The sequence below is a fragment of the Sapajus apella genome, unplaced genomic scaffold, assembly GCF_009761245.1.
Source record: "Sapajus apella isolate SASKATOON/1434 unplaced genomic scaffold, GSC_monkey_1.0 scaffold165, whole genome shotgun sequence".
Taxonomy (NCBI): Eukaryota; Metazoa; Chordata; class Mammalia; order Primates; family Cebidae; genus Sapajus; species Sapajus apella.
Genome location: NW_022437105.1, coordinates 2,196,101 through 2,206,073, shown reverse-complemented (window position 1 = coordinate 2,206,073; position 9,973 = coordinate 2,196,101). Strand labels below are relative to the sequence as shown.

Sequence of the window (9,973 nt, the reverse complement as noted above, 5' to 3'; positions counted from 1 at the left end):
TCTGTGGAGAGTTCTGTGGTGTGGAGGGCTCTGTGTCTGTGGAGAGCTTTGTGTCATGGAGAGAGCTCTGTGGTATGGAAATCTATGTGGCATAGAAATCTGTCTGTATAGAGCCCTATGGCTTGTCGAACTCTGTTGTGTGTAGCGGTTCATGTGCGTTCAGAGCTCTGTCTGTGGAGATGTTTAAGGAGGCACTGACCCTTTCACAGCACCAGTGTTTACTCCTGAATATGTGGGGATTGGGTCCAGCTTGTGGCCTTCTCTAGCTGTCTTTTGTTCTCCCATATTTGTGGGCTCAGCAGCCCACAAATGTGGAGAGGAGAGTGTAGCCTCCACCAAGCATCTCTTGCTTTCAAATCAAGTGTAGCCAAAAGCTACCTCCTTGCACGTTTTAATTTCATCCTAAAGGTTCCTCTGTACATCATGAGCAATAAGCTAAATGGAATCGTAAACAAGACTGTGGCCTACTCTTGTGCCAATCACTGAGTTTTGGCCAGTCTAAGGTGGCCAACTCTTCAACCAGGTTCACATACTGCAAACCCCAAGCTTAACTAATCTGGCTGTTTCGGTACCTCACTTCCATTTTCTGTACATCACTTTCCTTTTTCAGTCTTAAATCTTCTTCCACCACATGGCTGTGCTGCAGTCTCTGAGTCCACTCTGGGTCGGGAGGGTCTCTGATTTGTGGATCATTCTTTGCTCAGTTAAACTCCTTTAAATTGGCTAATTGGTTTTACTTTTAACAAGCGTGAGTGCATCTATTGCTGAGTATGTGGGCAACATGCATGTGAGGCGTGGCCCTGCCCTCCAGGACATAGAGCTTGCAGAGTAGAGAAGAAATTTTACATACAGGCGAGTTGTGGGAACACAGCAAACTGACCACGCAGAGGGAGACCCTGCAGTCAGATGGGGCGGACGGAAACAGCTGCGAGTATTCAGTGCCTCGCGATGGAACAGGCAGCCTAGTCCGAGAAACTGAGGCAGGAGGGACCGCCCTGCTGCAGGAAGGAGAAGAGGAGCCCGTTGTAGGCCCAGCCACACTGGCGACAGCGAACCACCAAGCTACAGGAAGGAGGAGAGCCCCAGGCTGTCGGAGAGCAGTGCCGCTGGCGAGAGGGCAGGGCTCGCCCTGCAGAGGCTCCTGCTCAGGTCCTCAGGAGCCTGGGTGGAGCAGAGTAGGGTCGTGACCTGTGGGGACCCCGCAGTGCCCAGATTTAGAATCATGCCAACCTCCAAGCTCACCGTCAGCCTCCTGAGGCCCCACTTGTTTCTGGGGCAGCTGCTAGACCCCGACCCAATCGTCCCCAGGCAGGGGATCCCAGTCGCAGGTCCATGGGGGCTGGTGTCTGGGCTCCCTCCTTCCGGCTGACTGAGCAAAGTATCTGCAGGTGTAGAGCAGGTCACAGGGATGCTAATTAGAAAGGGTAAAGCTCTTGCGGCCTAAGGCAGCTTGGGGTTCCTGCCCATCTGGGAGAACATATCTGTTTTGAAATCAACATTGAGGCTCCCCAAATCCGTTTCCTCTCCTCCAGGCTGGGACAGTGGCTTTTCCATCTGAAGACAGCAAAACAAGTGGGTCCACAGGGTCCGCTCTTCGCCCGCAGGCAATCGTGGCAGCAAAGAGGCACCCAGAGAAGCCCCTGTGACCTGGGGCTCTTTGTGAAAACACAAGGCTCTGAGCAACAAACTGGCTCCTGCTGCTCAGCTCAGCTCGACAACCAGGTCCGCACCATACGCAGCTCCAGTGTCCCGCCCACTCCAGGGCTGTGCACGCTGCATGTTGCTGTCAGAGCGGCCTCCTGCTTCTCCAGCCCCATGGGGCTGGCTTTGTCTCTGTGTTTCTTACCTAGGACTGGGACAACATACGGCCTGGAGCCAGGAGGTGCCGCACACCAGCAGGGCTAGGCTGGAGAGCCACTTTCTCCCCACCAGAGCCTCCTGTGCTCTAAGTCCAGGCTGCACCCCGCTGGCCTTTCTGGGCCACACTGGGACCCCTCTCTTGGCAAAATCTGAGGGAAGTGAGGAAACTGGGGACTCTCATGAAATGGACAGAGTAGGGGTAGGCACCGGCTGGGCTGCGTCCCTGGCCAGACCTGTGGGCCACGTGGATTCACTGCACTCTCAGGCCACCAAGCACTCCAGACCCCCATGCCCCCACCCCCCGACCTTCCCCCCCGTCCGGCCACCCCGACACCAGGGAAACCCAGTCATCTAAAGAAGAGCGAGATTTTGCTAGAATCTGGCCCTGGCAGTTGAGGAGCAGCTGGTGGGAGGCAGGAGATGAGCAGGTGGAGCTTGGGCTCACGGTGTGTGATGATTCAGGCCCCTCCCTGGAGACATCAGGTGGATGCAGAGACTGCAGGGCCTGGCACACACAGGCCCACTCTTCATGCAGCCAGCCAGAAGGAGCTGTGTACACAGCAAGGTGGAGAGAGAAACATTAACCAAATTGCAAGATTCAGGTCATTTGTCTTATTGTTGATTCAGGGAAAGTTTATCTTTCAAGCAGGCCCACCTGTTCTTGTAAAACCTTATCTGGGCTATTAGGGAGCCAGTCATCAGTGCTTATTCAAACATTCCACTGCAGAGGGGAGCCGGGAAGGAGGGCAGGTGCGAAGGTCATTTTCAAATTTGGAAACCTCTCTTCCCTTGCTTGAAGAAAGAGCTCTGCGCTGGATGGGTTTGCCCTCACATTTCCCTCTGATCTTTCGGTGAGCCCAGCTTGATCAGGGTGCAGCTGAAACCATTTGTGGGCACACACCGGTCAGAGAAGTTGTGTTAATTTGCAGTGACTGTTTTCAAACCCCCTTCTTAAAGATGAAAGTGGTGCTACCTCGTCTCAGGTCCTGCCAGATTGAGCAGCAAGTGTATGTGTGAGTGTAGCGTCCTGATTCCCAGGGATGCTGACTGAACCCTAGCTCTGCCTGACCCCCCTGGCCCACGCCTCCGAGCCTTTCCTGCTGGTAGGGGCACCTGAGGCACACAGGCCCTTCGATCAGGGATGTGTGTTCCTGTCTGAGATTATGCTAAAGGAATTCAGGCCAAAGGCAGTGGCTTAGATTTTTCACTGAAATTTCACATCACAGTGCTGTAATTTTAATTAATTATGGTGCTGTGTTTCTTTACAAGATTGTAAAGCACAAAAGCTGAGGTTGCAGGATGGTCTTGAATGATGGACTAAAGTTGCCTGCTTCTCTAATGCTAGGCAGAATATATAAAAAGATAAATCCGTTTAAACCCCCCATTCCAGAAAGCAGAAAATAAAGGACCCAACGTCGTTCACTCTCGTGTGCTGCCCATCACAGACACTCTTGCTGATGGCTGTTTTGTGCATGCTGCAGGTTTCTTAATAGAAAAAGGAAGGTTTGTAAAAGCTCAGAAACATGCCCATGCTGCTTGGATGTACCCTGGGATGGAGCTGTGCAAACAACACCAAAGCAATATGTGGTACTGATTACTCAGCAAATATAAACAGTCCCATACTCTTCACAGCTATGCCTTTATTCAGCGTTTTTCAACCTTTAAAAAAGTTGAGGTCATTCTGCTTTGTTGCCTCTCTCCTTTACTCAACTATCCTCTGCCTGGAGCAGGCCATGTCCCTTCTGAAGCAGGGAGCTTTGTATCCAGCTCACCGGCCTCCAAGGTTCTGTTGCCGCGCAGCCTTGGTGGAAGCTGTTCCGCTCTCCGGCTGTTGCCACGTCCAGGTTCAGCAGCACCTTGTCCAGAACCGCCTCATCTTCATTCTTATTGTATTTATTTCTGGTTTTCTGCCGTGGTGCATTTATCCCATGCATATACGAAAGCCTTTAAGAAACATCAGAGAGTAACAGAGATGGAGGTGCCTAGAATCAGCAAATGGAGAAGCCCCGGGCTCCATTCCCCAGTACTGTTGCATTAAAGGATTTTGTTATTGTCAGTGGTTATTTGCCCTTTTTGAAAAATGGAAGCATCAAAGTTTTAAACTCATGCTATCGTTAAAATAACAACATTCATTGTTTCAAACAAAAATTAACTGTGAAATGAGCGTTTGAGAAGTCTCAACCAGAACACAGTGCTGACCTCCATCTGCATTTTGTTGCCACCACATCAAATCCATCACCCGCCAGTTGCAGCAGCAGAAAGAGGGGTGCAGCCCCTGCCCTGCTGTTGTTTTATCGGCGATGATTCAGGAAGACAGAAGAAAATCCCTCATTTCAGCAGTTTTCATTTGATCCTTCGTTCCCACCTCCCCCAGCCTCTGGGAGATGTGTTTATTGCCAGCTTCACAGCAGAGGAGACAAATAAGTGACCCAGAGGTTGGTGTTTGTGGGGCCTTTACAGACACCTCCATGACACATGTCATGCCATACACTGGATATTGGATGTAACGTGAGCAATTTATGAGTCCAGACGCATCAACTGCTCTCCTCGTGCCCCTGCTGACGTTCCAAGGAGATAAATATTCATAAAGAGCCTGAAGATTGCTTCCTTTAAATTGTGAATGTCTGCTCCATGCCTTGGAGATAGACATTTCTACTCGTGGTCCTTGGTCACCACAAAATCACAATGTGATTCTGTAAAATTAAAAGGTGATAAATAAGCTTAGGAAATGATGCTGTTTCTGGGAATAAAGTGGACTCACTGCAGCGTCTCCTCAGTCCTTCCTTCTGGCATTCCTCTGTTTCCATGGAGACAGTGCTCAGGCAGGACCACCTGAACAGGCCAACATCTGTGGGCTTGGATTTCTTCTCATTATTTTACTTCAGAAAGAGTTTTGAAGTGTGCATCATATCCATTTAAATTTACTGACAATGTTTTTACTGACAATGTTTATCTAATCTGTCTGCCTACCAATCTACTCATCCATCCACACACACCTACTTTGTTCAAGAAAGAATTCAAGGTGGGTGTACTATAAATTGCTTTCTTCACTACAAAAAGTATCTATTATTTTTCAAAGTCAGAGAAAAATGTCGGCTTTAACTAATGACACAACTGCACTAATTCTAAATTTTTTCTTCTATAACATTTTGTTAAATGAATTCAAGATGCTGTACAACTCCAAAAGCTTAGGAAAGCATGGCATCCTTATGGAAAATTGGGTTTTGAATGACATATGCTGTAAAGGATGACTAATCACATTTGCATGTGAAAATAAAATTCAAAAACTAAAAAACAATGTTTTCAAAAGCTGGTTATGGGTAATTCATTTTAACAGATCCAAGAATTTTAAAAAGTGAGATAATCCATATAGAAACTGAAAAAGTATCTGATGAAATTTAGTGTTAAAAAACTTAATAAAATAGGATTTGATAAGTATTTTCATAACTTGGTAAGATATGCCTATCTCAAACCAAAAGACAATATGAAGTTAATTTCTACTACAAATAAGAAAATTTAGTAAGACATAGGGATAAAATTGATATACAGAAACCAATAGCTTTAGAAGATATAATAAAAGGAATTACTCTCATTTAATTAGCAAGAAAAAGTTCCTAGGAATAAACTTAACAAGAAAGTTAAGATCTATATGAGATGCATTTTTATCTACCCTCAAAAATTCATATAAGAAAACTTGAACAAGTAGAAAGACTTAGGATGTTCTTGAGTAGGAAGACTCAACATCATAAAATGCCACCTTTTCCTGACTTACTAGGTAAATGAATGCACCTAAATAAAAATAGACTGAGGTTTTTCTGGATCTTTGTCTTTATTTATTTATTTATTTATTTTACTGTGAGGTGAGAATTAGACAATCTGATTCTAACGTTCAAATAGAAAAAGAAGCAAACAAAAATAGGAAAATTCAGAAAAAAGAAGAGCAAAGAGAAAGAATTAGCCTTACCCATTCTTAGATCATATAACTAATAACTAATAACAGTTTTGATAACTAAAACATTGTTGTATTGGTTGGTGAATAAACACACAGAACAACAGAAAAGCATACAGATAGACACAAAAATAGGGGGTAAATTAGTAAGCCGTAAAAGTAACACCTCAAATTGTTAGTGAAAAAAAAACTATGTGATAAATGGCATTAGGACAACTGAATAGCATTCAGCAAATTAAGTAATAAAAGTTGAAAGTTGTACACATGTCCCACAATGTATACAAAAATAAATTTCAAATAAAGTATTTAAATGTTAAAAGTCATAAAAATACTAACATAAGTCATGAACAAATTCCATGATTTTTTAAATAAAAACTGAAAAATCCAAATGCGGTAAAAGAATTTATAAGTTAAACTACATAAAAATAGAAATTTCTGCATGAAAAGCTGCCATCAGCAAATTAAGAAATCAGGACCCACACTGAGGAAAAGAATGCATTTTCACCTCTTATCACAACTTATATCCTTAATATATTAAGAACTTCTAAAAATCAATAAGAAAGAAGATCAAAAGCTCAATAGATCAATAGGCAAAAAGCTTTGATGGCATAGTCCAGTGAAAAGAAACGAAATAGATGCTCAGTCTTACTAGTAATATTATAGGAAACCTGTTCAATCAGCAAATGTCAGAAGACTTTCATGATGTGCAGGTAAGGAGCCATAGAGAAGCAGTCACCTTCATACCTGGGAAGAGCGAATCACATGACCACACGCAGGATAATTTGGCAACACCTACAGAATTACAAAGACATGTGTTCTCTGACCCAACAATTTCACTCCTAGGGACTGATTCTAAAGATCGGTGCAAAATGTCATATTAGCAAGAGAACAGCATTATATAACAAAAGATTTGAAAGAATCTGTGTCTATCAACACCAACCATCCACACCAAAATACTTCACAGCTGTAAGAAAATGGAGATGCTCCATGTAGTCATATGGGAGATGATCCAATTTATAAGAGCAAGATGTGGTAAAGTGCGTGGAATCTGCCACCATCTGTGTAAAACACAGAGAAGGTGAAGGTGAGTACTCACATTCCTGTGTGTTTGCATCTGCATCAGGAAGTTGTAAGGATGCACAAGAAGCTAATCATAACTCAGCACTGAGTACCACATGTAAAGAGTTCCCAGAAATCAATAAGACTTTTTTTTTTTTTAAGAAAGACTTTCTTACACAGACGAGTGTAATGAAGATGGAAAGCAGACTATACCAAATGCTTTTCATGTTTTTCATTTCTGACCCATATGAGTTATCTCCCATACAATTAATTTAAAAATTGAATTTTAGAGAGTGAAATTATCTTTCTTAAAGCATGATTTCTTCAAGACACATCATAGGCTGTTTTTTCAGTTTTTATTGCATCTGTTTTATTTGTATAAATGTATGGGGTACGGGTGTAATTCTGGTACATGGATGTGTTGCACAGTGCTGAAGTCTGAGCTGTTAGCGTTCACCCAAATGGTGAGTATTGTACACATTAAGTAATTTCCCACTGTCCACCCACCTCCCATGCTCACACATCATCTTTCTTATTTAAACGACACTTTCTTTTATGTTTGGGGCATCAAAAAATGAACACTACTATTTTCCAACTAGACAGACTCCCACTGGCTTCATAGACCAATTATTTTGGCTCTATAGACAACAATAAAAAAGCAAATGCTATGTAGTTTGTAGTTATTAATGGTTTAATTTAACAAGGACAGCCTTTTCAAACACTACAAAGCGTATTTTCTACAATAAGATTTTCTACTTTTTCTTTTGCCTTTGTTTCCAGCTTACTAATTACAGATTCTGAAAACCATTTCATAAGCCAGTTCTGTGGAATCCCTTTCTGGCCATTTCCTGAAGCAACTTTCTTTCCTAATCATTCCCATAACAGGAAGGCCAGGTTCTGCATGTGGAGGGCGGTGAGGGAATTCTGGAATCATCTAAGTGGCAAGCCCAGGGGTGTGGGTTTCAGAGAACACGCAGAGGAAAGTGGATGCTCAAGAGGTGTGGAAATACCTGATGGAATTAACCCTCTTCCCGGACGCAAGACGGAGCACATGGAGGGGCTGTGGAGCTTGCTGAAGGGTTCTGCTGGATGGGAAAGGGTCTCCTCCGCCTGCTGTCTGCTTCTGTCCTGTCTTAGCCTAGCGGAGCTGTTTTAACACAGACATTTGCAGCCTGCCCAGTACTCTCCTGGAACCAGTAAGTCGCCAGTTAGGAAAAAGATCAGCACTGACCAAACACAGAGGATTTCGGAAAACCTCATTAATCCCCAGCGGAGGTGGAGGCTCAGAATGCTGAAGCCACAGCTGCGACATGGCCACACTCTACACATGTCCCCAGGCATTGATTTCTGTACCCTCAGGGTGGCTCACAGGCTCCAGAGCCGGGGTTGGGCCCTGCTGACCTCAGCCAGCTGTCTCCTGCCACCTCAGACCTGGGCGAATTCCTGGTGTGCTTCCCTCCTGCGCCCACTCAACGGTGCTGTGGCCTTTGCAAACCCCTCCTGGCAGGGCTATGGCAATGTGTGGAGTCGGACAAGCAGGGAGCGGACTTACAGTGAGACTATGTGGATGAAGCCTGGGGCCCGGCTCCCCAGTAGCACCCGCTCCTACCACTGTGGCCACTGTGGCAATGTGGCTGCTTCTATTTCCTTGGGCTCTGTTGCCACCTTATCCTGAGCGGGGCCCCTTCGCCCTCTGCACCTGCCACCATCCATCCTCTTACTCCAGAGCCTCCTTTTAGTCCTGCTTTTGGGAGGGAAGCAGCCCCTGGCTGGGGGAACCTGCCTGGTCCTGGGATGGCCGCCTGCCAGGGCCCCGGTGTCCCCCATCCTGGGGCTCCTGCCCCACGTCTGAGATCTCCCTCTCACCCGTCCCCTTGGCCTCTCCCAGCTGGGGCCGCACTGTCTGTCACCCCTAAATGGACCTGACGCTGACAACCTCAGAATGGCAGGGCCCTGTAACTGTTCCACTCACCTGCTTCAACCAGCACCTGAGGACCAACCTTCACCTGCACTTGGGACATTTAGTTGAACTGCAGTTTTGACAATAATGTAACTGTACAAATACTAGAGCAGGTAACTGTGGTGTGGAAAGGTGAACACTCTTGAGAAATGTGAGATTTTTGTCTGAGAAGTTTATTCAGCAAGCAGCTAATTCATGGTAACATAAAGAAAGTGGATATGAAAACTGTCCTTCCCCTACATCCCTAAGGAGACTGCCAAGAAGACCAGGACCTGCTATACATAAGTTCTGGAAGTGATGAAGGAGGCACGGGGAGCTAAGGGGTTTAATCTCAGATTCACTTCCGATGCACAGCCCGAGTGTCTCAGAGAACCAGGACCCTTCGCGCATCCACTCTGAGTGGCGTGGCCCCAGCACGAATTTGGGAAGCCTTTGCAGAGGCAAAAGTCATGAAATTAGGTGGCAACACCTCAGGACCATCAAAAGGGAGGGTTGTCTCGGGAATGAAGGCTTGGTGTTAACAGATATGGCTTGTTGGCTCATGCTAAAGAACAACAAAGTATTTATCCCCGGCTCCTGGAATTCAAGGTCCTGAGCTCTTCAATACTGGGCAATTTCACATTTGCTCATTTTGCACAAGCAGAGGCAGGGAGAGTTGTGGGGTTTGTGCCAGGCAGAGCCGAGCACATCGGGGGCCCTGGGTAGAAAGGGGGTGGGGACAGCAAAGGCACCAAAGGTCTCGGCATGGGGCTGCCAGCCACCAGTGGACACCAGATGGGAAGGAAAACCATACTCTCACCGTTTGCCTCTGCCTGTGGGGTGCTGCCCCCACGGTGCCTCTCAGGTGTCCACAGCCTCACCCCCTATTTCTCACCCTGAGGCGGAGAATCACAGCCACTGCCTGTAGCTGTAAGCACCACAAGGCCAGCGGCTTCCCCACGGACTCACTGGATGCCTGAACCACCAGCCTCATCCTGAACTTCCTCCACGGACGTGAGCCTCATTAGCTTTTCTCCCGTTTATAGGCAATGGAAGGCCAAACCCCCTTAGAGAAAGAACAGGAAACTGGGGTGAGCCAACTGCCTCCTGCGTTGAGATGTAGAAAACCGAGATTTATTTGCAGAAGGAAAAGCCGACTCCGCTGT

At 46.1% G+C, this 9,973-nt stretch overlaps 1 long non-coding RNA gene across 1 annotated transcript; it reads right to left on the bottom strand.

The window, feature by feature from the left end:
* Window positions 1-325: 325 nt before the first annotated feature.
* On the bottom strand, window positions 326-8,480 carry LOC116542260. The gene is made up of 3 exons (XR_004265140.1): window positions 8,468-8,480; window positions 6,286-6,290; window positions 326-611 (listed from the first exon to the last, which is right to left on the bottom strand). It is a non-coding gene; the product is annotated as an uncharacterized LOC116542260 (long non-coding RNA).
* Window positions 8,481-9,973: the final 1,493 nt, after the last annotated feature.